The 25,865-nt window shown below is 39.1% G+C and overlaps 1 pseudogene; it reads left to right on the top strand.

Moving 5' to 3' along the window:
* The first annotated feature begins 2,474 nt into the window (after positions 1 to 2,474).
* LOC127229117 (nucleolar transcription factor 1-like) lies at positions 2,475 to 7,480 on the top strand (annotated as a pseudogene).
* Positions 7,481 to 25,865: the final 18,385 nt, after the last annotated feature.

Genomic DNA, 25,865 nt, shown 5'->3' with positions numbered 1-25,865 from the left:
AGTCATACTTTCTGGATTAGAATATAGATGGCCACTTCCTTGCTATGTGACTTTACTTCTGTATGTCTGGAATTTTATCATCTGTAAAAAATAGGCATTATAATAGTATATACTTGATGAAGTTACTGGAAAATGAAATCACACACACACACACACACACACACACACACACACACACTACAGAGCTTGTGAGTCACAGCCTATACCCCAACAAATAAGATTCAGTAGCCCATCCTTGATAAGACAATTAAAAGATTCAAATTATTAGAGAAAAACAGATACTGCATTGGGAAGAAACTAGGATAACTGGACCTCCTCAGTCCCCAGTCCACCAGTCCCTCTTAGCGACTCCCAACATGAGGGTAAGATTGAAATAGAAGGCAAGAAATATGTGTAGCTGAGGAATCCAAGTTGTCCATCATTGTCTTAGCTCTCTCTAACAAGATCACCTGATATATTTTCCCAAAAGACAAGCTCTTCTGGCTTACCAAGTTTCCCCTCTGGCTGTCCACTGGGATTCAGACCTCTCTCACAGGAATTTACTGAGAAAAATTCTAATTTCTTGGGGGTTCATTCTTTCATTAACCTCATAGTCACAGAGGGAAGTGTCTCTTTAGAATATGCCCATTTCTGCCAGACAGTCTCATTATATAAGAACTGTAGAACACCAAGTGAATAGTCCCTATTCACTAGTCACTATTGAACAGTGAAAAGGATCTGCTTGTTATTTGTTTTATCTAGTTTTGGGGACATGATAATTTCTTTACAAGAAACATATGCTTTCTTTGCAAGAGGTTCCTTTTTTAAATTTCATCCCCACTCTTTCTTCCTGTGGTTACATCAATGCCAGTTTCATTCACACCCCAGGTAACTTGTGCGGCTATGTTTACACCTAGTAAGTCTTTGTCTGATTCTATTATAGCCATCTACTTAGCCTCTATTAAAGGTCATGCATTATCTGTGAAGTGTAGTGTAGCATGAGCATATACATGACAGACAAGCTCCATATTCAGGTATGACATGGAGTAGTTATTACTTCAAAGTATATCTGCAATATTTTTCGTATCTTTCTTCTTTCATTGAATAATCCATGAGTTTGTGATGTTGACTATGGGTTTTTGCCTAATCATTTGTCTTTTGATGATCCCAACAAGTAATACTGCAATTAATAAACCTCATATGTAAATGTCTTAGGTAACTTTTGTTTCTATGGCAAAGATCCACCTAATGGAATGTTTGCCTTTAAGAACTGATAGATTTTAAAAAGGATTATGTCATCTTGCTTTCTATAACCAAAGCACTGCACACTTCCACCAATGGTGTAAGAAGGTACCCTTTCCTTACATTGCCAGTTACAATGGGCTGATCTTTTCTTGCTATTGGTACTATGAATAAAAGAAAACTAGCAGTTCAAGGCATTGGAGGTCCCCCCAGATGAAGCTTACTGTAGTGCACATGGGGAGCAGAGATAGTAGCATACCCAGGAATTGGAAGACAGCACTGACAATGAGATACTGTTTGCTGTGTGGAGAGAGAGGCTAAATAGCAGAGATAAAACAGAATTAAAGCTTGATCCTTCCAGTTCACTAATTTATAAGTACCTACTTAGCATCTTTTAAATATTAGATATAGTTAAGTATTATCTATGCAAAAAGGCTATAACCATGTTCTGTATGTTCAAGTACCACTCAGAGTAGCTAGAACTTTTAAAATGTATGAGCACCCAGAGTTCAAAGGAATCCCTTCTATAGATATGTTGAATGTGTACAGACTGATAATCACAGTAAAATGTCGAGTCTCACATGACAATGGAAATGAGATCTATTTGTAGTGTAACATCTAGGAAGGGAAAAAGGTTCATTTCCATTGGGAACAGGAGCAAGAGGGATAAAGCAAATATGAGTGTATAGGGTGACTAGAACACAAGCTAAAGCTCACAACTGGACTCTATTGTTTATAGAATGGGGACAAAATAACTCCATAAGCCCACAAGGTCTGACCTGGAGGACACTTCATCATGGGGCTATTTAAATGGAATGGGAATAATGTAACCCATATAGTTTCATTTGGGAAACAATTCAGTGTTAGTGTCTGAGTTGGTCACAGGGTTTTTTTTTTTTTTTTTTTTTTTTTTTTTTTTTCTGAGAAAAACAGAAGTAAGGACTGATGGGGGAAGAGGGTTACAGTCAATTCTGTTCCACTGATGATGATTAACAAAAAAAGGATCAGTCTGGAAGGCCAGTAGTGTGTGCTCACCAGATGTTGGTTAGTACTGCTCTGAGTACAAGGACCCTGCTCTTCTTTGTGCTGTACATGTACACATGCTGCTGCTGCCGCTGCCACTGCTGCTGCTGCTGCTGCTGCTGCTGGCAGATGTGCTGTGCATGCTCATCCCTTGGCTGGCCAAACTCAAAATAACAATTCCCCATTCTTTCTTCAGTGTCTGTGCATTGTGCTCTGAAGTTTTTGAGACCATGGGTTTGAGTAATACCAGGTAACTATGAGATAAGTGTTTGGATATGTTGATGAAATAGATTTCACTGCACATTTTCTGGTAAAAAAAAAATAAAATGAAATGATGTGCATGTACATGTGCAAATGCAAAGAGTGACATTATGACAGCAGTATTATTGTACTCATTTATGTCAGACATATAATTTGCTTACATGTAGAAAGTATATAGAGGGATATTAAAAATATATATATTAAAGGCATTACTGTGGCACCTTTTGTGAGGTGCATAATGAATGCCCACTCCTGGTTAGACACTGTCTAATCCCACTTTGAGAACAACCTTTGTGAGCATGTTCTGTCCATTATGTAATTCAGGTTCTATGATAAATGCAAAAAAGATACAAAATTCAGCATCGCAAATAAATGCTACTAGAAAAATGTTAAGCAAATAAAGAAGACAGGGAGAGAAGGGAACTGCTGTTTTCTATAGGTGAGCTTATAAAAAGGTGCAAGGAAGGCCTATCAATGAAAGTGCTGAGAAAGCACAAAGATTCTGAACTAGAGAAAGCAAAGAATCACAAAGTGTCTGGAGCAGGGAGGGGATAAAGGCTTGTCAGGGTGAGGAAGGGCTGTGATTCCATTTAAATGCAATTGGAAGCCATGGGTGGGTTTATAGAATAAAAGTTGGGTGATGTGATTTTTCTTTATTTAACAGGATTACTCTGGTTGCTCTGGGTTCTGTGTCTTATACTTCCCAATTTGGGGCTAATAGAGTCCCATGATTTTGAGCAAACTGAAGCTGCCTTGTGATACTTTGTTATAAACAAAAAGAATGGTTGAGAGAAGGTAAGGTAACTAGAAGACCAGGTAGGTATCTGGTGCAGCAGTCATTGAGACAGGAGTTAGTTAACATACATTAGAGTTGATGCTGCGGTTTTAACTTTTTTATACCGTTCAGTGCTACTCAGTTGTTCACTTTGCCATGGAGGTGTGCAGTTTTTATAACTCAGGTTTAAAAAAAATCAACAATGTTATAATATACCTACACATTTAGAAATCATGGCTAATTACATCAGATCAATAGTGTATGAAGAAAACTGCAGTTAAAAATAATGCAACCAGAATAGAATCTTCATAACGAATGCATAATTAACGTTTTCCTTGTTCAAAAGATACAACTCACTTCACATAGATAGGTTAGAATTGAAGATTAAACTTATTTAAGGGAACAGGGAGGGAACTCAGAACACTTAGCCACTTTTCCTCTAATCATCACAAAGTACTATACTGAAAGTATATCTTATTCCCAAAGATACACAGATCAAAGTCCTTGGATTCTAAATCAAACTTGGGCGTTTGACATAAAATCCTTATATGGAATCTGTGAGTGTTGATTTTGTTTGCAAACTATTCAGGTTGTCTTTGTTTTTTTTTTTTTTAACTATTAAAACAACTATCAATGTAGTCTCTAAGAGAGAGATTTCTATGGTCTATTATACAATCAGTCTCCCATATAATTTGAGACCAGAGAAAGAGAGGGGGAAAAAGAAGGGCAAGTCACAAAAAGCTTATGCAGTCAGAAGCACAATTACAAAGTAGTGTGCTGACCACTCAAAGAGAAAATCAAATCAAGTCCATTATTTCTGTTCTGACTTAAATTTTCCATGAAAAGATTTCTGGAGGATTGGTTTTCTCTCTGCTTCAAGCCCTTGACAAGCAAACTGATGCTTAAATTGCACCCTGACCTCTGGCTTGCCAAGGAGCAGTGCTTTCCTTACTTGGCTTTGTCAAATTGTCTTCTTCCTCCACAAGCTTCCATACAGAACACAGTGTGCCAGGAAAGCTCTTCCCAGCTTCTTGTAAAGAGCAAACTGGCAACTTGTCTGGCATTCTGTGGCCTGAAAGATAATAATAGGCAATTATGTGAAAGGTTGTTTACTGAGAGGATGGGTAATACAAACATTCACTTCTGGAATAAAAGCTCTTTCTTGAGGTGTGCATTCATTTATTTCAAATCTTGATGTGTTGAATGCTGAAGTTACTTATTGTGGGTTTATTTTTTGTGCGTCTTACTTATTGTGTTTTGTTTTGACTGTCTCATCTCATATAACTTAGACTCAAATCAATCTGAGTCTCCTTCTACCTCATCAGTGCTAGGGATCCACATATGTACCACTGACCATCATTTTGAAATTAATTATTTAGAGTGCAGAAGTTTGGAGGACATGTTAGTCCATTTTTTCTTTGTTGTGACAAAATACCTGGCAAAATTAACTTAAGGAAGAAAGGGTTTATTTTTGTTCAAGATTTAAGGGGATACAGTCCATCATGGGAGGCAAGGCAGTGAGAATGAGACAAAGTTGGTCATTGTGTCCACAGTCTCAAAGCAAAGAGAGATAAATATTATTACCCAGCTCATTCTCATCCTTGAATTTCATCTGGAACCTTGGCCCAAGGAATGGTAAAATTAATTGGGGGTGGGTCTCCCCTTCTCAGTACAACAATCTATGCGAATACCTTCATAGAAAAATCAGAGGTTTATCTTCTAGATGGTTCTAAATCTAGTGCAATGCCCATCAAGATTAAGATTATAGATGCCTATCACACTTCTGTTTATAAGTGAAGATATGCTACTAACACTGTCTCCTCATCCTATTTAGAGAAATTTGTACTGTCCTTTCCCGATTAGAACATGTAACTAAATAGGAATGTCTTGTAACTATGTCTTAAAGTTGACCCTAAAAATAGGTGTTTATACACCAGCCCATTAATACCCTATTTTAAAGAACATGATTTTTATTATTATTTTAAAATAATCTTGTATTATGTTACATAACAATCTCAGTTCCTACTCCCTCCTCTCCTTCTGCTCTCTCCATTCCCACCACCAGACTCCATCCACTCCTCAGAGAGGGTAAGGCTTCCCATGGGGGAATCAACAAAGTCTGGCACGTCTCTTTGAAGCAGGACGAAGGCCCTCCTCCTTATATTTAAGTTGAGCAAGGAATTGATAGTTGATGCTCAGGAACATGTTAAAAATCCTTACAAAGGAAAAAACAAACACAAAACAAAAACCTCAAGAAACACCCAGATTTCCTGAAGAAGCCTCTCACCCTGCTTCTTCATGGAGAAGTGGACCAAGTATGCAAAACTCCACCCTGAGATGAGCAACCTGGACCTAACCAAGATTCTGTCTAGGAAGTACAAGGAGCTTCCAAAGAAGATGAAATATATTGAGGACTTCCAGGGGAAAAAACAGGAGTTTGAGCGAAACCTGGCCCGATTCAGGGAGGATCACCCTGACCTTGTACAGACTAACAAGAAGCTGGGCATCCCTGAGAAGCTGAAAACTCCCTAGCATCTGTGGTATACCCATGAGAAGAAAGTGTATCTCAAAGTGCGGCTGGATGCCACTACGAAGGAGGTGAAGGACTCCCTGGGGAAACAGTGGTCTCAGCTCTTGGACAAAAAGAGGCTGGAATGGATTCATAAGGCCCTGGATCAGCGGGAGGAGTACGAGGAGATTATGAGTGACTACAACCAGAAGCACCCCGAACTAAACATCAGCGAGGAAGGCATCACCAAATCTACCCTCACCAAGGCTGAACACCAGCTCAAGGACAAGTTTGATGGCAACCCACCAAGCCACCTCCGAACAGCTAGCTACTCATTGTATTGTGCAGAGCTCATGGCCAACCTGAAGGATTTGCCCAGCACAGAGCTCATGGTGCTTTGCAACCAGCAGTGGAAACTGCTTTCCCAAAAGGAAAAGGACCAGAAAAGAAATGTGACCAGAAAAAGAAAGATTATAAGGTAGATCCGCTGCGGTTCCTCGAGGGCTTGCCCGAGGAAGGGCAGCAGCGGGTCATTTGGGGGGGGGGAGGGAGTTGAACATCAATAAGAAGCAGATCACCAGTCCAGCCTCCAAGAAGCCTTCTCAGGAAGTTGTCAAGGGTGGCTCTGAAAATCCCAAGTGGCCTGTGTCTGCCATGTTCATCTTCTCAGAGGAGAAGGGAAGGCAGCTGTAGGAAGAGCAGCCTAAGAGCAAGCTGAATGCCTGCTGGCCCTGGAACAACTTGCCAAGAAGAAATATAAGGCCCGGGAGGCTACTCTGAAGGCACAGTCTGAAAGGGAACCAGGTGGGGAGCATGAAGAGTGAAACAAGCTGCCTGATTGGCCCAAGAGAGCTGAGGAAATATGGCAGCAGAGTGTCATTGAATGACTGGCTGGAAGACTTGAAAGCCATGGAGATAACTTGGAACATTATGGAGAAGGAGAAGCTGATGTGGACTAAGAAGGCACCAGAAGACCAAAAACTATATGAGAGACAGTTAAGTGAGATGTGGGCTTTTTCAGCTGCTACGAACTATTCCAAGAAGATGAAGTTTCAGGGGGAGCTCAAAAGCCCTCCCATGAACAGTTATCAGTTCTCCCAGGAGCTGCTGTCCAACCAGGAGTTGGATCACCTGAAGGAACACACAGTAGAGATTGGCAGCACATCTCACAAAGCTAGAAGGAGCACTATACTAAGCTGGCAGAGGAGCAACAGAAGCAGTACAAAGTGCCCTTGGACCTCTGAGTCAAGAGCCGGTCTCCCCAGGACTGTGTAACATACAAATAATACATCTCCAATAAATGTAAGAATATGACTAAGCTTCAAGGACCCAAATACTGAGTCTAGCTGTCTAAGTTGGAGTCTGAGGAGGATTATGAGGATGAGGAGGAAGAGGAAGGAGAGGAAGATGACGAGAATGCGGACTCCTCCAAGGTTGGCAGAGTCTCTTCTGAGTCTAGCAGCAAAGATGAGAGTGGAGATAGGGATGAGAATGAGGATGATGATGATGACGACTGTGACGATGAGGATGACAATGAGGATGAAGACAATGAGTCTGAGGGCAGCAGCTCAAGTTCTTCCTCTTCAGGGGACTCCTCAGACTTTGACTACCCCCCCCCTCCGCCCTCACCCTGGCCAAGGAGAGCCACTGCAGAGCTCCCTTCCTTCCCCAACCTTTGTCTCCCTATGTAGTCTCCTCAGCCTCCCACTTTCTTTCTTCCTTTAAAAATATCAGTGGGGGAAGAAGGCTGCATGAGCCCAGGCTAGGACTTTGCTGTCTTGGACCCATCAACTCCAGGGGTTCTCCAGGAACAGCAACTATCAGACTGAGCCAACACTGGACCGGGCCATCTCACCTCTCTTCTGAACACTTCCCAAGACTTGATTAATTCCCTAGGTGTTTGTTAATCTAATTAGAGTATTAATCAAAATTAATCATCACTCCAACTGATTTATTGACTGCTGATCTCCCTTCTAGATCTCAAGCTCTTTAAGGGGGTTGGGGAGAGTCAGTTTTTCTCACATCTCTATCACATCTGTGGTTACATTTCTCATTTCTCACATGACAGTTCTTCAGATTGCATTTTCACTCACTACTTATTTAATGAATACCTTAAGAAGTAGGAGGTCAAAATGAAGACAGGTAACAGAGCTTATTTTTATTAAAGTATTTGAATTTGGAGGCTTGATATTCGAATTCAGGCCTGATTTTTCTATTGCAAAAGTCAGGGTACATGACAGTATCTGTGCATCCACACCTTTCTCATATGTAAAGCAGAATGGCTAAGATTGAGACAGAGAAACTCTGTCTTAAACAACAAACAAACAAACAATACCATCACCACCAACAAAGACTGAGGGAGAAAAGGCTAGCCATGGATGCAGTCAGAGAAGGCCTCTGATCACACACATGTTTAAGATGATTTTGTGCTCTTATGATTATTTTGAGTCAGTATTTCATGTAGATCAGGCTGGCCTGCATTCTGTTTGAAGTGGAAACTAGTCTTGAACTCTTAATCCTTCTGTCTTTGCTTTCCAAGAGCTTGGGTTACAGGCTTGCCCCAGGACAGCCAGATGATGATATATTCTGCTGTCAAGACAATTGCTGTTTAAATCATGGATGTAAAAGGAAAAACATGCAAATGATAACTTAAAAATAAGAAATAGATTGGGAAGCTTATTATTGGGTCATGTATAGGATAGATCTAACCATGAACAGATGAACGGTTTTAAGTAAGACAGAGCTGTGGCTGTGGTAGGAAGGAGTGGAATTTGAAAAATCAAACAGTAATCAGAAAACTTCTAAGTACCTTTGTAGGCTTAAGTTTCTTCAGGTTCAAAGGTGTAGTATACAGTTGTTCAGGTTGTTTCCCAAGCAAGAGTTTTGGGTAGCTTATGGGGGAGGAGTTAAAACCTGCTCATGTATAAAGGGAAGTAGAGCCATTTAAAAAAAGCAGGGAGAACATTACAGATTTTTTACAGCCCAGGTGAAATCACTTATACAGATAGCGTCTTGGAAAGGGCTATCACTCTGTGAGCAGTGCAGACTAGGAGATACTAACATGGGCATTTCAAATTAATGTTTCTGCTGTCATTATCTGTCAGTAAAATTTTTTATCATTCAATAAGCACTTATTGAGCCTCTGTAATGTGTGGGTGAGACATGAGATAGTGTTATGTTTATTGCTGAACTCTCTCCAACAACCTAAAACACATCATGAGTGTTTTTTTTTTTTTTTTTTTTTTTTCATATAGTGGGTGCTGTCCTATGACGCCTTGTTTAGAAGCTAAAACTTAGTAAAGACATTTACTGATTGATTGGTTGGTTCATTAACTGATTGAATGATTGATTGGAATCAAAATTATCTGAGAAAAGCCAAATGTTACAACATAGAGAAAAAGAAAATTTAGAATAAAGACTAAAATTGGAAGTGTGAATAAGGTATGCAGCAGGTGAGGAATGGAAAACAAATGAGGAAAGCATAGACTGTGTGACTTCCACAGCCTCTCAGGAGGATAGTATTTATAGCTTTAGTATTTTTATCTTCTGACTTTTTTTTTTTTCTGGGATGCTAACATTTAATTTTAACATCAGTTTTGCATTAGAAGTGTACTTCAATGACTTTGACACACTGTTGAATGTGACGGTAGCTTTTCAAATATGTGAGAAGGAAAACATATATTATGTTCAAGTTTAATTTAGAGGTGATTTAAGCACATGTGTGTATATTATATAAGTGTTGTTATGGCAGTTAAGATTTCTCAACATATTGGGCCAGGAGCTGCTAGCCTATAATCCCAGGAATTTGGGAATTTGAGGCTGGAGGATCTAAAGTCTAATACCCAATTAGCTGCAAAGTTAGTGCAAGGTCAGTCAGTAGTGGCAACTTCTGCAGAAACTCTCTTGAAATTAGAATGCATTTAAAGAGGGACAAGGGTTGAGACTGTTTATCTTGCATGTGTGGAGTCTTAGGTTCAACATTCAGTACTGATGGCAGAAAGGATGGAGATAATTGATCCTCTAGGACAAAATTCATATAATTTCAGGTCAACTAACTATATTAAGACTTCTGTTTGGAAGATTCCAGTATAGGAAATATTATGTTGAGAAACTGACTTTCTAACTTGAAGCATGGCAGTAGGATGGGAGGGTTCTAGTTGTATGTTGTGGTGGTGGAGAATAGCATTGTACTTGGAAGAGGTTGAGTTGAGGTGACCTTAGGAGGTCCAAGTGTGAAAGACCATCTTGTTCCCAAACCAGGTTTTTATGTCACATTAGATAAAGTCATGATTAGTCAACTCAAAGGGAATGAACTGAAGCCTAAACTATTGTTAGCTGACTCACAGCAAGGAAGCCCTCATGACAAGCAGAGGGAATTGAAGGTGTCTCCCATGTGTGGCCACGCAAGGAGCTTATGTGAGTGAACCATGGTGGCATCCCATCTCACAAATAATTGAAAGTAAAATCAAGACACCTTTCTCCTAACTACCACTGCCAACCTCCTGCTCCTAATATGCTCAGGAGATCTTGTCCCTTTCCCTTTCTGTGGGGATCCTTGTATGTTTCTCTTAGGGTACTCCTTGTATCCCAGCTTCTGTGGCAGTGTGAATTGTACTCTGGTGATCCTTTGTTCTATGTATAAAATCCATATATGAGTGAGAACATACCATGCTTGTCTTTTTGTGACTGGGTTACCTCACTCAAGAGGGTTTCTTCTAGTTCCCTCCATTTGCCTGTAAATTTCGAGATTCCATTGTTTTTTGTTTTGTTTTCTGTTGAGTGGTACACCATTGTGTAAGTATACCACATTTTCTTTATCCATTCTTTAGTTGTAGGACATCTATGTTGTTTCCAGGTTCTAGCTATTACAAAGAATGCTGCTATGAACATAGTTGAACAGATGTTTTTATTGCATGGATATGTAACTTTTGTGTATATGCCTAAAAGTGGAATTGCCAGGTCCTGTGGTAGACTGATTCCCATTTCCCCAAGGAATCACCATACTGACCTCCAAAATGGCTGTACAAGTTTGCACTCCCACAAGCAGTAGAGGAGTGCTTCCCTCTCTCCACATCCTCTTCATCATAAATTGTCACTAGTGTTTCCAATTTTAGCCATTCTGACAGAAGTAAGATGGTATCTCATAATTGTCTTGATTTGATTTCCATGATGGCTAAGGATGTTGAGCACTTTCTTAAGTGTCTTTCAGCCATTTTGGATTCCTCTATTGAGAATTCTCTATTTAGCTCTGTACCCCACTTTTAAATAGAATATTTGGTATTTTGGTGACTAGCTTCTTGAATTTTTTGTATATTTTGGAGATTAGCCTCTACACTCCCTAGAGAGTGGGTGGGGAATGCGGTGGTGGGAGGATTATCAGGGGGGCATGAAAGAATGGGAGGGTAAGGGAACTGGGATCGATATAAGAAAAATATCAAAATTTTATTTAAAAATTTTTTTTAAATCAAGACACCTTTATTCCCTCTCATGGAATGGCCACAGTAAGTTAACTATTTCTTCCCAAAGGACAGAACAGAATTTGGGGCCAAATTTAACATATATGAGGGTAGATGTGACAACTGCATGTGCTTGTAGAAAGCATAAAGGGCTAAGTATGACTATTTCACACTGAAGCTCTCCTCTCAAATTGATCAGGGAAAAACAGCCTGTGCCCAAATTACACAGAAACACTCCATTGGTTACACTGTTTAAGTTTCTCTTCTTTATCATCTGCTTTTATAGATAACAATTTGATCTCTCTTCTATAGGTGGTGGCTATATTCATTACTCAGCCCTCTAGGAAATGCATTAAAAATACCTCTGATTGCCACATGAAGTAAGGATGTTCACAAAGGATATAAATATAACCTTTATACTGACAGAATTACTAGAATCCATTTCATGCAGCTGTCAGTTAAGCATTGCCAATCATCATGAAACTTTGCCATGATTCTATTTCCTACCATCTTTACTAATCAAATTTTGTGTGTTCTTCAGCAGGAAGGGCTATAGGTCTTCTAAAGGCCCATCCATGTTCTAGAGACTTATTACTATAGTCAGTTTGACTATGAAATGGTGTGGGGTAATGCTCTTATACACTGTAAAGATTTGTCACTCATATTGGTTTAATAAAATGCTAATTGGCCAGTAGCCTGGCAGGGAATATAGATGGGCATACAAACTAAGAAAATTCTGGGAAGCTGAAGGGCATGTGGGCATGATGGAGCAGGAAAATTGAGCCAGAATAGAGGAGAGCAAGAAAAGAGATGCCATAATAGAGGGGGGCTTTATAGGTTTTAAGAGAAATCTGGTACTACGGAAATGTCCAGAGATCTAAAGGGATGATCCCAGCAATCTAAGCAATAGTGGAGAGGCTACCTTATATGCCATCCTAGAGCCTTCATCTAGTAGTTGATGGAAGCAGAAGCAGACACCCACAGATAAACACTGAGCTGAACTCTTGGAATCCAGTTGCAGTCAGGAGCAATGAGCAAAGGGGTCAAAATCAGGCTGGTAAAACCCATAGAAATTGCTGACCTGAACAAAGGGGAGCTCATGGAATCCAGTCTGATAGCTGAGAAACCAGCATAGGACAGGCCCAGATTCTCTGAATGTGGTGTTCACTGGGAGGACTGGGCAGTCTACGGAGCCTCTGGTAGTGGATCAGTAATTATCCCTAGCATTTAAATGGACTTTGCGAGCCCATTCCACATAAAGTTTTACTCCCTCATCCTAGACACATTGGGGAGGACCTGGGCCCTGCTCCAAATGATATAAAAGACTCTGAAGACTCTCCATGGAAGGCATCACTTGGGAGAAGAAAGGGGCTGGGATGGGTGGTTAGTGGGGTGAACAGGAGAGGACTAGAGAGTGTGGGAACTGGAATTGATATGTAAAACAAGCTTGTTTCTTATATATATTTATATTCCTACATGCTGGTAAAAGGCTATGATTTTTTTTTTTTCACAAGGCTGCCTCTCAGGCCACCAGGGTTCACACACATGCAGAAATTGTTTGTGAACCTTGCTCCTCAGGATTGAAATGTCTCATTCACCTATTATTTTTTTTCCTTACTCAGTTTTTTTTGAATGGCTGATTTTATTGAACCAGATTTGTATATTTGGAACTATAGTCAGTCTGAGGGGTTTGAAAACTCCATTGAGAATATACAACTTCAATAACATAAAGTAACTACATGGGATTTTTGTTTATATACAGGGATGGTAATAAATGGGCATTTTCGTGATACAGACAATTTATTGTCAGAAAAATACCTCTTACTCCTTCTTAGTGTTATAGCTGGCCTCTAAACTGCCACAAACAAGGCCTATAGAAACTGTGTAATGACAGTTTCATATTGACATAGTGGGAAACATTTCTTCTATCAGAACTCTTTCCAGCTTCTTAGACTGTCCAGCAGCAAAATTTATATAGCTTCTTTTCAAGTGTGCCAAAGGTTGTACGTGAGAAGCAGTCATGCACTATACGACTTTGCTAGCAAACTCACTGCTTTTGGGAGACGTCATTCTGTAAATATGCTTCTCATACTGGTTAATGAATAAAGCACTGTTGGCCAATAGGAAAGCAAGACAGGCAGGACTAGGAGACAAGGAGGAAAGAGGAAGTAGTAGGAAGGAGTCAAGATGGAGAGTCCGGAGAGAGTAGGATGCCAGCCTGCTCTCCAGTAAGATGACACCACGTGGAAATACATAGATTAACAGAAATGGATTAATACTTAAGACAGAGCTAGCCAATAAGAAACAAGGAACTGGCTAACAGCATTATATCAAATACAGAGTCTCAGTGTGTTATTTTGGGCTGGCGCGGTGGTGGGACAAGACCAGCGGCGGGCGGAAAAACATACTCCTTACACATTATCAGTAGTCCAGTAAATCCATTAGGCTTAGAAAGCTAGGTGGCCTCTTTTACTGCTCTTAGAATGGCTTTCTGTATGATAACTACTTTAGCAAGGCAAGAACCACTTCTATGTGATGTACCTACCAAATATTTCTATGTTATGTAAATTGATTAAATTCCAAAACTCTCTTCATGATGGAAAGGGCCTTCTTCCTGATTCTTATTGTACCTGTTGGACCATATAATTTTTCATGTTTTTCCTAACTCTCCTTTTCTACCAATGTCTTAACATGTAGTAGGATTTCTCCTATAGTCTCTATCTTTTCTTATTGTTCAGCTCTTTGTTACTTTGGGAATTGTTAGCTGTCACTACTATGAATACATAGAGGACCCCCAAATCTGTAGTCTCCCCCATGTGTGTCTACACAACACAATTATACCTTGCTTTGTGCTGCCATCCCATTTCTTTTTGAGCTCAGTAGATTCCTTGTATGAGTGAATGCTTATCTGCATAGTCCCCTGCTATGAGCTAGCATTTAGTGCAAGTACTTTCAGCAGCTGTTACAACTACCCATGGGTCTAAGAAGATGCACAGGATGATTACTGAACATACTCATTCATTCTTTTGACTTCTCTATCCAGAAGCTTCTGTTTAAAATATTAAATAAACAAATTGTTTTAAAATCATGGCTATTAGAATATGTCCTAAATATTTGTTAAATATATGATTAACACAACAAAATAAACAACTTAATACACAATCAGGTTTTTTTAAGCATAATTAAGTTGATAACAATGTTCCTGAATATATTCATATTAAATATCTAATACATTTGCAGAGTAGAGGCAACTCTTGGTCATGCTACTTAAAGCTACCTTGTTTCTTATAAACTCATGTATCTCATAAACATTCTCATTCAATCTGAACTCACAAATGTACAATGATGATTGATTGAGACACAAAATATGGAATTTTGAATGAAAAATGCCCTTCTGCTGGCTTGTGGTGCAGTGACAATTTGTTTACTCTCAATGAATAGACCAGTCGCCCTTTTATGTTAATACTAACATTTTGAAATATCACAGGATTATTACCATGTCATTCTCAAGTGTTATTTGTTGACTTTTTCTAAAGACTTACTGAGCTTTTCACTCTATAGGGACAAGGGGAGAGCATCTTACCAATTCTGTAGCATCAAGTCAGGTAAGGCATTAATATTCCTGTTTGAGAATAGTTACTGCCAGTGTTCTGAGAAACTGAATGACTTAAAGAAAGTTAAAAGTCAGTTTTAGTTCATGATGGAAGTTTAAATTTCCTGTTCCCTAAATGCCATACTCTATCTGGAAACAGACAAAGGAACAAACTTATCTTGAAGCTTATGTCACTCTTTACCTTATAAAGATCAAACCTAAGATGAATGAAGATGCATGAAGACAGCTTGATTTAGTAATTCCTCTAAATAAGGCTAATAATTTTCTGAGGAAGGAGATAGAAAACTTCCAGAATATGCCAAATCAGACTTAGTTCCTTATTTTGTAATTAGTATCTATGAATTTTAGGTTATTAAGAAGAATCATTTTGCTTCTGAAATTATATACACTCCTGTACCTGTATCTGATGCTTGTGTAGCAAAAGGAAGAAAATATAATCACCACTAATTGAAGTAATAAAAAGACAATCATTCTTTTAGCATGGGTTACTTACTTCTTCACAATGCTTTTTAGCACTATTTAACCTGTTCCCTGCTCTGCTATTTTACATATTACACTTATTTTACAAGTTAGGCATCTTTCATTGTTCCAGTAACATGCTGGATGCTCCCAGATCTTGGGGCTGTGTGGATTCTTTTAATATTATTTTCCCAACACACTGAAGTTCTGTGTTGAGGTTGGCTCAGTGATCTCAGTCCAAGGCAGTGGAGAGATGCAGTATCTGGCACATGTTTTGGAGAAGTGTGAATATAAATTCAAAGTACCCCATTCTTCCCAGGCCCTTGGCCTGCCTCCAGGAGGCCTGGAGAACCATCTTTCCACCCATATATTTACCCAATTGTCAAAGACATTCATCATGTTCCCTCATGTTTTCTTATTTATAAATCTGGTCCTTACTGCACACGTGAGGTCTGGGATAGGTACAAAGAATACTTGAATAATATTTTATTTTATTTCTCATGGTAACTTCTTTGTAAAGCATGAAGTGAACTGGATGTTTTCTGAGATCCCTTCTAGATTCTATAATAGACAAGTTTTTCTTCTTAGAAAAGTATCCCCTCCCCTAACTCCTGTGTGAATTGAAATGGGGCACACATGTTCTGTATTGACTGTGACCCTTCATTAATGAGTAGATCATAGATCAGTTTAGACTCACCAGGATACCATGTGAACCAATCTGTGCCAGTGACATTAATACAGTGAGTGTAGTAGCATTTTATTTTTGTTTTGTTTTATAACAAGACTGCCTCAGTTCACCCACCAACCTATTGTCTGTCTATATTTTCATTTATCTATCTGTCACTTCATCCATCCATCCTTCCATCCATCATGCCTTAATATGTTGCAGACAACTCTGCACTTGATAAATGTATAGGTAGGAATAACATTTCATTTCACTTGAAAACCCATTTATCTGTGTTCAAGAGCAGAACTCTCAAAATACTGAGGTGATAGGAATAAACAAACAACTGATATTAACTGCATTTGTTGGTTAGGGACCAAATGTCAAAAAGTGAAGAAACAATAATGCTAAATAATAAATAAGGATAAAGCAAAGATGACAGAAGATGGGGTACATCCTGGGCACTAAAGAAAAAGATTCTAAAAGCTTAACTTTCCTTACTACAGTTAGATAATACTTGAACAAATTAATAACATTACAAGGAAAGTCTAATTAAGAAATGTAGATGATCAGATATACCCTCTGGAAGTCAATCAATAGGATAGATGTTAGTTCATTGAAGCCTGAAGCTATGGCTATTTTGTTTGATCCTATATGACTTCAATGATCACAGAGCCCAACATGCTGTGGACACTCAACAATGTGTCTGAAAGGCTGCTGTATGAATTAATAAAAAGTGGTTCTAACTGGAATCATACATACAGATGTAATATGGAATGTGTATAAAAGCATTAAACTAATTCATGAAGAAAAAAGACAGATTACAGCATGAGCTTTAAAAGATTAGGAGGGCAATAGAGTGTGCACTCTTTTTAAATAATTATCCTAAAATCCATCACAGCACATATTTGAACATATGTAGGTGAAGTCACAACTAGGGTGGGTGATTCTGAGCAAAGATTTCAAAAGGCAGAGAAACAAAGAAATTACAGGTACTATCTTATAACAAAGGGTAGTGTGTGTGTGTGTGTGTGTGTATGTGGCTATCACCCCTCATCTCAACAATAAACATCTTACTCTTACTCAGAGACAAAAGCAATACTGTCATCAAGATTGTTATGACTGCTGTACCTCGTATTTTTTGTTCACAAACAAAAGAAAACCAAATATATATATATATGCATATATATGTTTATATACATACATGCATATAGAATGCACCTACACATATGATTGTGTACACACACACATGAATGCCTCACATTTTATTTATATACAACAACACACATTTTAGATGCAAACCAATGCTTTTATGATTTTTTTTATTGGTGGCCTCCAGTGTTTTAGTAGAAAAAAATCATAGGCCTGAACTTCCTCAAGTGAAAATAATTTCAGCTTTTACAGGTGCAATAGAGTCATTTGAAGTGGTAGGAACGACTTCATGATTATAGACAGATATTTCTCAGTTTCTACGTAGCTGACAGAGTATGGGCTTGGTGATGCCCATGCGTGATGGAATAGCATCCAGCCATCAGAAGCTTTCAGAGTACTTTGTAGCTTCAAGGGAAAAGCTTTCAAATCTTTTCAAATTGCTCTGCACCAAGGCATTTCAGAGCCCACTTCCCTTTCAGAACTAACCATTACAAAAATGGGAAGCACTACAATCATTCCAAATGGGCACAGTGTGCAGAAGGCAAGAGGAGAATTAGGGGTATTAGAGCACTTTATGCTGGTATTTGCTCCCTCAGTCAGTCACTCAGCTAATCTACTGGCAGTAATTCTAAACCCTAAAGCTCATGTGTGAGCCAAGAATTGTGTGAGATCCTGTCACAAGGAAAAATTCAGAAAGAACTGACATTTGAGAAAGGCTCAAGGCAAATGTGATGAGAGTCCTAACTTATGCCCAACTCCTGTTGGCACAGATAACTTGCTGGGGACCCTCTGAAGGAAGTCAGCTGAGCTCATATGCTTGTTCCTACTTAAACAACTCTGGATAGAGTAGCTGACATGAAACTTTTCTATTCTTTAGAAATGTAATCTGAATATAATGAGATAATAGTATCCTTCCATGGCTCTTGTCTGCAGCAGAACCTGCTAATTTCCTATCCAAGGCTTCACCAAATAAAGCCTCCTCAAATACAGCTTGTCTTCTTTCTACCCCCAGGTTGCATGGAAAGTGACGGCAGTGGTTGGAACATTCAGCCAGATAATGTTGTCTACTTAGCCTTCAGTGTAAAGATCCTAATACAGCCTCTGCTTATTAGGAAACTACTCTAAATTCCAAGTGCCTGCTTGACATCGTGAATAGTACCAAGCCTTCCTTTAAAAAACTTCACAACTTCTCTCTGGGCCTCTCATTACTTGAGCTTTAAGGACCTGTATTAAGTAAAATAAGGTCTGCTTGAACAGAAACAGCAAGATACCATGGCAATTAATATGATTAAAAAATATAACTGTCAGTATAAAGGTTATATTTATATCCTTTGTGAACATCCTTACTTCCTGTGACAATCATACCATAAAAGAGGCAGCCATTATAGGTTTGAAGAGAAACCTGACTCTAGATAAATTTCAGAGACCTACAAGGATGACCTCAACTAACAATCTGAGCAACAGTGGAAAGGCTACCTTAAATGCCCTTCCCTGATAATGAGATTGATGACTAACTTATCTATCATCATAGAGCCCTCATCTAGTAGCTGATGGAAACAGAAGCAGACACCCACAGCTAAACAATCAGCCAAAGTGGAATCCAGATGCAGAGATGGAGGAGTGATAAGAAAATGGGGACAAGACCAGGCTACAGAAACCCGTAGACAGCTGACCTGAACAAGATGGAGCTCCAGACTGATAGCTGGGAAACCAGCATTGGACCTACTCAGACATCCTGAACATGGGTCTCAGTTAGAAGGCCTGGACAGACTAAGGAACCTCTGACAGTGGAACCAGGATGTATCCCTGGTTCATGAAAGGACTCTGGGAGCACATTCCCCATGGAGGGATACTCCCTTAACCTATAGGCAGGAGGGAGAACCTAGTCCCTACCCCAAATGACTTGAAAGATATTTTTGATCCTTCCTGAGAAGCATATTCTTCCCTGTAGAGTGTATGGGAAGAATGGGATGGGAGGTGGTGGGGGGCAAGGGAAGGAGGAAGGGAATGAAAAAGAACTGGGATCAATGTGTAAAATAAGAAAAAAAAAACAAAAACAAAACAAATAAAAATATAACTCCCAAGTGTGTCAAGGATGATTACAGTATAACTTAGATATACTAGAGAAATGGATCATTGACACCCCCATGAACAACAGTAGGGCACTGAAAGAATTCATCTTACTGTGAACAGCATGCAACTTTAAGCTTACCAATAGGTTGTTTCTTGAAATTTTCATTTACTGTGGTCAACAGCATACAACTAAAATGACAGAAAATGATGAATGAAGAAGACTAGTATAGTATTGTTTTGTCTTCACCTGATACTAGTGAGATGTGTTGGAAAGTGCCAACTTCCTGGCTCCCTGTTCTCCCAGTTTTTTTTTCACGTGGAGAATCTAATTTTATGTGGGACAGTTTGTGCATGATATTTTTGGAAAAATGGTTTAGTATACTGCTTCTCTTCAGACAGAAATCCTAGCATCCTAGCCTTTTCCAGTGAAGTCTAAGTTGAAGTCTTCTGGAAGGGTCTTTTGGGAAGCCTAGAATTGTTGGTCCTTAAAGTGTGATCCATAGACCAGCAGCCTTGATGTACTCTCCAAATGCAAAATCTTCACTTAAACTTATTGTTAGAAATGGGAGTGTATAAGGCACCCAGGCATACTAGCAAGTATCTTGAACATTCTGAGGCATGGTGGTACTTCAAGAGCAAAGGTTGAACCTGGCGTTGGGCTTTCTAAAGTTGGTTATTAATTGGAGTCAGAGGGAGTAGCTGATATGTGTGAATTAGTTTGGGATGTGAACTGTGCCCATCACAGTCTTCTACACCATAGCAAAGCAAGATGTTCTCCACTTGCTTTCAGAGAATTCTGTAAAGTCTGAAATAGTACAGAGAGATGGCATACTTTTTTTTTTTTTTTCTGATCTAAGGTCTTATGTTCTGAGGATATAAACACTTAGCCTAAGTCTGTGTTTATGCCACTGCTCTTGTGTTTGCTGCAAGCCTCATTTAAAGGAGAGCAAAGCCATGGATCTTGTGTTTCCATCTCATCATTTCTATCTATCCCAAGTTGTCCAAGAAAGGAAAAAGCAGGTTAGAACTTGATGCTGCTGAAGAACTTCTAAACATGGGGTAGCTGTGCTCATATTCCTATAGTCTGCTTTATCTTTACCTTATGTCAGGATCCTGTTTGGTATGCTGTGTTTTACTTTAGCACGTAACATGGCCCATTCCCAGCAAGCTGGGGGTTGGATGCCCCAATTAAGGCTATTGATGGCTTTGCTCTAGCTTGAGGTGTAAGTAAACAGACTGGGTAATTTAGACTAGGGATAGTGGTCTGTGGGTACCCAAGTTTACTTGCTTATTGCCTCTAGACATTCCTTAATTGTTAGAGAAGTCAGCCAAAATGAGAACACGAGGTTGAAGCAGGAATCTAAGCAATGCTTAAAAAACTGGGTTGTGGTAAATGACCAAGATTAGGTGGGGCTGATGCATTCGATAAAACACACTTTGGTGGTTCTGCTTTGCATGGGGAAGGTTTACACAAACGAGAGCAGTACTTAGAGAACTCAACTGGATGCTTATACTCTCTATGTGCCAAGCGGCTGATTGGGAAACAATTCAGCCACAGTCAGCTTGTTAAATTTGAGCTCCTGGGAATGGCTGCCATTGTTTCTCTCAGTTGCAGAGAATTATAAGAAGTTAATGTTTCTTTCATTAGGACAATGTTGTTCAATCTTGAGTGCCGCACACACTGGGGTTGGTACAGAAGCTTTCTCTAGTCCTCTAGAGTTTAAAGTGTTGCTTCTAAACAAGGAAAGGTAGCAACCACATATTAAGGTTATCATCAGCTTAATATTGGGAATGATGCTTGTCCATAATGCAAGTATCTTGCTTTCCAAGAAACCATACATTCCTGTTGACCTGTAAGACATTTGGGGTTCTCAGGAAGCCAAAGCCACATATATAATCAAGCAGGAAGTTTTTTTGTGACAACTGCCTGCAAGAAGAAAGGAATATATTTACTTTAGGTAGTTTTGTAATAACAAGTGTAATTTTAAAAAGGCATTTGTTAAATCACAACATTGCTCCTAAGAACATAGTTTAGGCAAATATTCATTAAATTATAAGTAACTGGTGGGGGGAAAGGCTGCTTTTTATCACTGGAAAAGGAATAGGAGTTGTATGAGTGGCTACTTAGTCATTATTTTGACAGCTGAATGGGGTAGTTAATGACAGTGACATCTGCTGATACATGACAAGTTAAACACGACATTATTGGCGTTATTTGTGATAAGAGCAAAACAGGTACTCCTGTGCAGTGGTCACGCTGAGGTCTTACATGTAAGGCTGGCTTACCCATTCCCTGAAAGAATGCACTCAGACAGTATGCTGGTCAACCCGGGCACAAAGGACCCCTTTAAAAGAAAGACCGCTGCTCACTTACGCTCTATCCTGCTCCCTTCCCTGCTGTTCCCCTGGGGCAGACAGAACTTTTGCTATCTTCCTCTTCTCTTCTGTCCTCTTTCTGTCTCTCTGTCTCTGTGTCTCTTTACCTCTTTTCTTTCCTCCTCTTCCCTTTCTAATAAAACTTCTCACTAAGCTCCGTCTGCTTGACATGTTTGTCCCTCACCTCACCTACCATGGAACCCACCAAGATTCCCCAAGATCCCCTTCAAGCTTTATCATAACCATGTGGATGATGGATTTTTAGGTGACAACAAAAGTAACCTCCATCCATAACTCTCAGCCCTAGCAATATAATGGAACCAGAACTTAATATAGATCACTTGGCCTCAGTGGAGTTGGCCATCCTATGCCTTTTAAACTCAGACTTTAAAAACTACTGTCATGTATGATTTATAATTTTAAAATAATTATTTACATTATGTTTTCAATTACTAGTTACCTTAGTGCTCTGGTGTCTTTGATATTATGGTCAAGGCTACTTTAGAAGGGAATTAGGTGAGTCCTCATAAAGCCAATCATAACCTCTTCATAAAATCTATCAACTACATTTACTTACTTGTGTAAAAATTTATATCTATGGTTAAGACTTAAACAGGGATATTTATAGCAGCCTTATTTTAAAATGGTGAGACCTAGGTTGGAGCAATGACTCAGCTGCTGAGATCACTGTTTAATCTTCAGAGAACCAAGCTCCTTTTCCAGGACTACATGGTGGCCTACCACCAAGTGTAACTTCACTTCTAGATCTGAGATCTTCCTCTGGCCTCTGCTGGTATCTTATGTACATGGCACACTGACATACATGCAGACAAAACAATCACCAGAATACATAAAACAAGAATAAATAAAAGTCTTTCTAAAATGCTAAAACTCAAAAACAAGATATCATTTATTAAGCAGGTGGCTGCATTGTAGAGGATTCTGAAGTGTAATATTTTCCAGCTTTAAATATTGGAAGTATCAAGTAATGAAACAGTATGGAACAAACTAAATGCCTCTTCCCAAAGAAAATGAGAGTGTACTATGGAAAAGTTCTGCCTTGATAGCTTCTAGGAAAAGGCAAAGGAGCATACAAAGCATTCAAAGTGGATATTAGAGGTTGGAAAAGAGGGAGGGATGGTGTCTCAGCAAGGAACCTGTTGTATGGGATATTATGCCTGCTGGGAACATGCTTCTCCATGTATGTCAATGCACCATAGAATGCATAGTACCAAAAGGGAACCTTGTCATAAATTTTGAATTTCACTGTTCTCTAGTGTGGGAAGTGCTACAAATGTGGGAATAGAGACTATAGTAACTTCTCTCAATTTGGGTTTGAACTGAAGGCAATTTTATAACAAAGATGTTATTAATTAGTACATAGCATTAGTGAATACTGGCTTGTTTTAGAAGTTAAATGGTTGTACATGCTGATCCCCCCGCCATGTGTGCTGTGTGTATGTGTGTGTGTTCATGTGTGTATAGATAAACTCATGTGTGGCTGAATGTGGAAGTCAGAGGACAACTGGTCTGGAGATTTCCAAATACACTAGGCTGGCTGGCTTGTGAGCCCCATGGTTCTGGTTAGCTTGGTCTAACACACCTGTTATTTTTAAATGTGTTTTCTGAAGACAGAATGCATATTCTCAGGCTTATAGGGACTTTGTGACTGAGCAATCTCAACCTTGCACAACAAATTTCACTTGCTTTTCTTCTCTTTTATATCTACCATCTCATCAATCTTTAAATATAGATAGATAGATAGGTAGATAGATTTTTGTATAATATGAATTTTAAGGCAGGCCACTACATTCTTATAGCAAATTTTAAAGGCAGTCCACTATAACTTTTTAGTGATGCAGTAGAAAGATGTATGAGTTTACATAAATTCAGGAGTAGAACATTCTGCAGGCAAAGCCATGCACAGTGCCCCGGTGGCACAGTCAGTTTTTAGCTTCAGTGAGATTAGTGGTCCATCTTAAATCGTTGCAGCAATCGAAATTGTGGGACAGAATATTTGCGAAGCAAAGGAATATGTGAACATTTCATAGGAGAAAGCTGGGAAATTTATAACCATGGAAACTTTTCAATTTTCTTTAAGACTGACTGCTAAAATGTGTTTCTAAAGACTTCATAGCTACCAGGCAAACAGACAGCTTCCCTAGATTTACTAGGGTGATGGAAGCTAACCCTTTATCGTATTGAGAAGGAATGTGTTTTCTTTTTATTTAAGTTCACGTGCAACAAAATATTCAGTCTCGAATACTAGTTTGTTGTGATTTAAAAGCTCTAGGTTTGAGGATCTTTTAGACACAGCTGCCGTTCTGCTATTGCCTATTACTAACTTTGTGGTTTAAGAAGGAAAGTGACTATTATTATTATTTTTCTTTTATTTTGTAATCTTTAGTTTTTCAAAATGGGTTTTCATCCGAATTAGATAAAAAGATATTTGAAACTCCCTTGGAAACTTGTAAAAGGTTAGGGAAAAATTAATTGTTTATTATTTCTATTGACAAATGTCTGGTGTAACTCCATGCCTTATGTCTTCTCTTTCCCTGGGGTGGTTCAATGAGATTGGAGAATGCTTTTAACTCTTGACCCAGAAAGCTGAGAACATTCTCAGACTGAAAATTGCGCATAATATGCCCTATACTTCATTATTTGCCCCCCCCATCTACACATAAGTCCCTTCATTTTAGTGTATTCTGTTCAAAGTGCATTTGGAAGATGGTGCCACAGAATATTCTGGCTAAGGAAAGGTTCTAGGTCAGTGGTTATTCTAGCACAGAAGGACTCCTGAGTATACACACCCTGTGAAACTTTGGTTTGGAGCATACATATATATATTTCCCTTGAATTTTACTTACCATACCCCAGGATCATGCAAATCTCCTTTCCCTGCACACCCTTATTACACACTCCAATTTTAACTTCCATTTTTTTTTTCCTATACTCACCTCATCTAATGCCATTTGAGGAAAATAAATAAATGATAAAAAATAAATATAATTTCTTGAATGCTGTTACCAACACTTCTTCCACCTTTAAATATTTATAGGACACACACACACACACACACACACACACACACACACAACAATCACTATGTCATTCTATTTTTCTTTGTATTCAGTAACCATCTGAAGAATTTGAAGTCCCACCATTATTTGACCTGATCTATCAGTTGTATGCACTTTTTTTTTCTGGGAAATTGAAGAAACATCTGTTTAACCCTAGAAAGGGCACTGAGGGCCCAAAGAACTAATCCCAACCTAGTCCAATCTAGTCTAGCTTGGTAATCCAGTTAGTATTTTGAGGGTACCTACAAGGACCTGGAAACCCTAAGGCAGCTGGAACCCCAGAAAGTTCACTCCACATGAGTAAAAACTAAGAAAACCATGTGCCTGGAGCTCCTTGTCTAATTGGTGGATAATTCTTCCAAAGATAGTCTCCTAGTCTCAGCCATTTTGTTACTGGTTATGTGCTGCAGGGAAGAGCAAGATGGTGGGGATAACTTGATACGCCCCCTGATTTATCTAAGTTTTGTGAGCTTCTGAGCCTGGGGAGTTTCATGGACTTCCTGAATCCCATGAGCATCCCCCCACCTCTCCAGCGTGGAATGTTTCAGTACTGAGGAAATGGATATAGTGCACTGTCTTAGCTGCTCTGACTTGGGAGTGAGTTTTAAAAGAATGAAACTTTTACTGCCTATAGCACATTTCTGAGAGTTAGGAAGGTCGGAAATCCCAGTACCTCTCAAGGGTGATGAAGAGAAGTCTGCTCTTTTACTGACCCTCTCCACTGGTTTGTTATGATGCATTCCATTTCTTCATTACTCCTTATTCTCCCTTTACTACAATGCGAGAAGAATTAAAACAACAGCAATAAATGGCAAAATAGTGTGTTCTCTTCCTCCCAGTGTCCTCCAGTTTAAACAGCTGCTCACAGTGTCCAGACCTTTGAAGAGAACTGATGAGTTACTAATTCAACTGTGTCTCAGCTTTGATTAGATGGATGCTATCTCTCGGTTGGAAAGGAGTTGTGTATCTTGTCAAGAACATCACAGGAAAATACTGTGTTTCAGTGCAGTATTAAACCTAATGTTGACATATTGTATGGATGATTCTTACAAATGAAGGCAAAATGAGACATCAGAACCAAGAAAAGATGTTATTGAAAATTTGGTGAAGGATTGAAAGGGGTTGCACTCTAGTAACTGTAGCAATATGATTTGTTTTCTTACTAATTTTGCTGTTGTTATATGAGAGCCAGCATCTTGCAAA

Source organism: Phodopus roborovskii, unplaced genomic scaffold (assembly GCF_943737965.1).
Source record: "Phodopus roborovskii unplaced genomic scaffold, PHOROB, whole genome shotgun sequence".
In the NCBI taxonomy this organism is placed as follows: Eukaryota; Metazoa; Chordata; class Mammalia; order Rodentia; family Cricetidae; genus Phodopus; species Phodopus roborovskii.
This window is presented reverse-complemented; position numbering and strand designations above follow the sequence as displayed.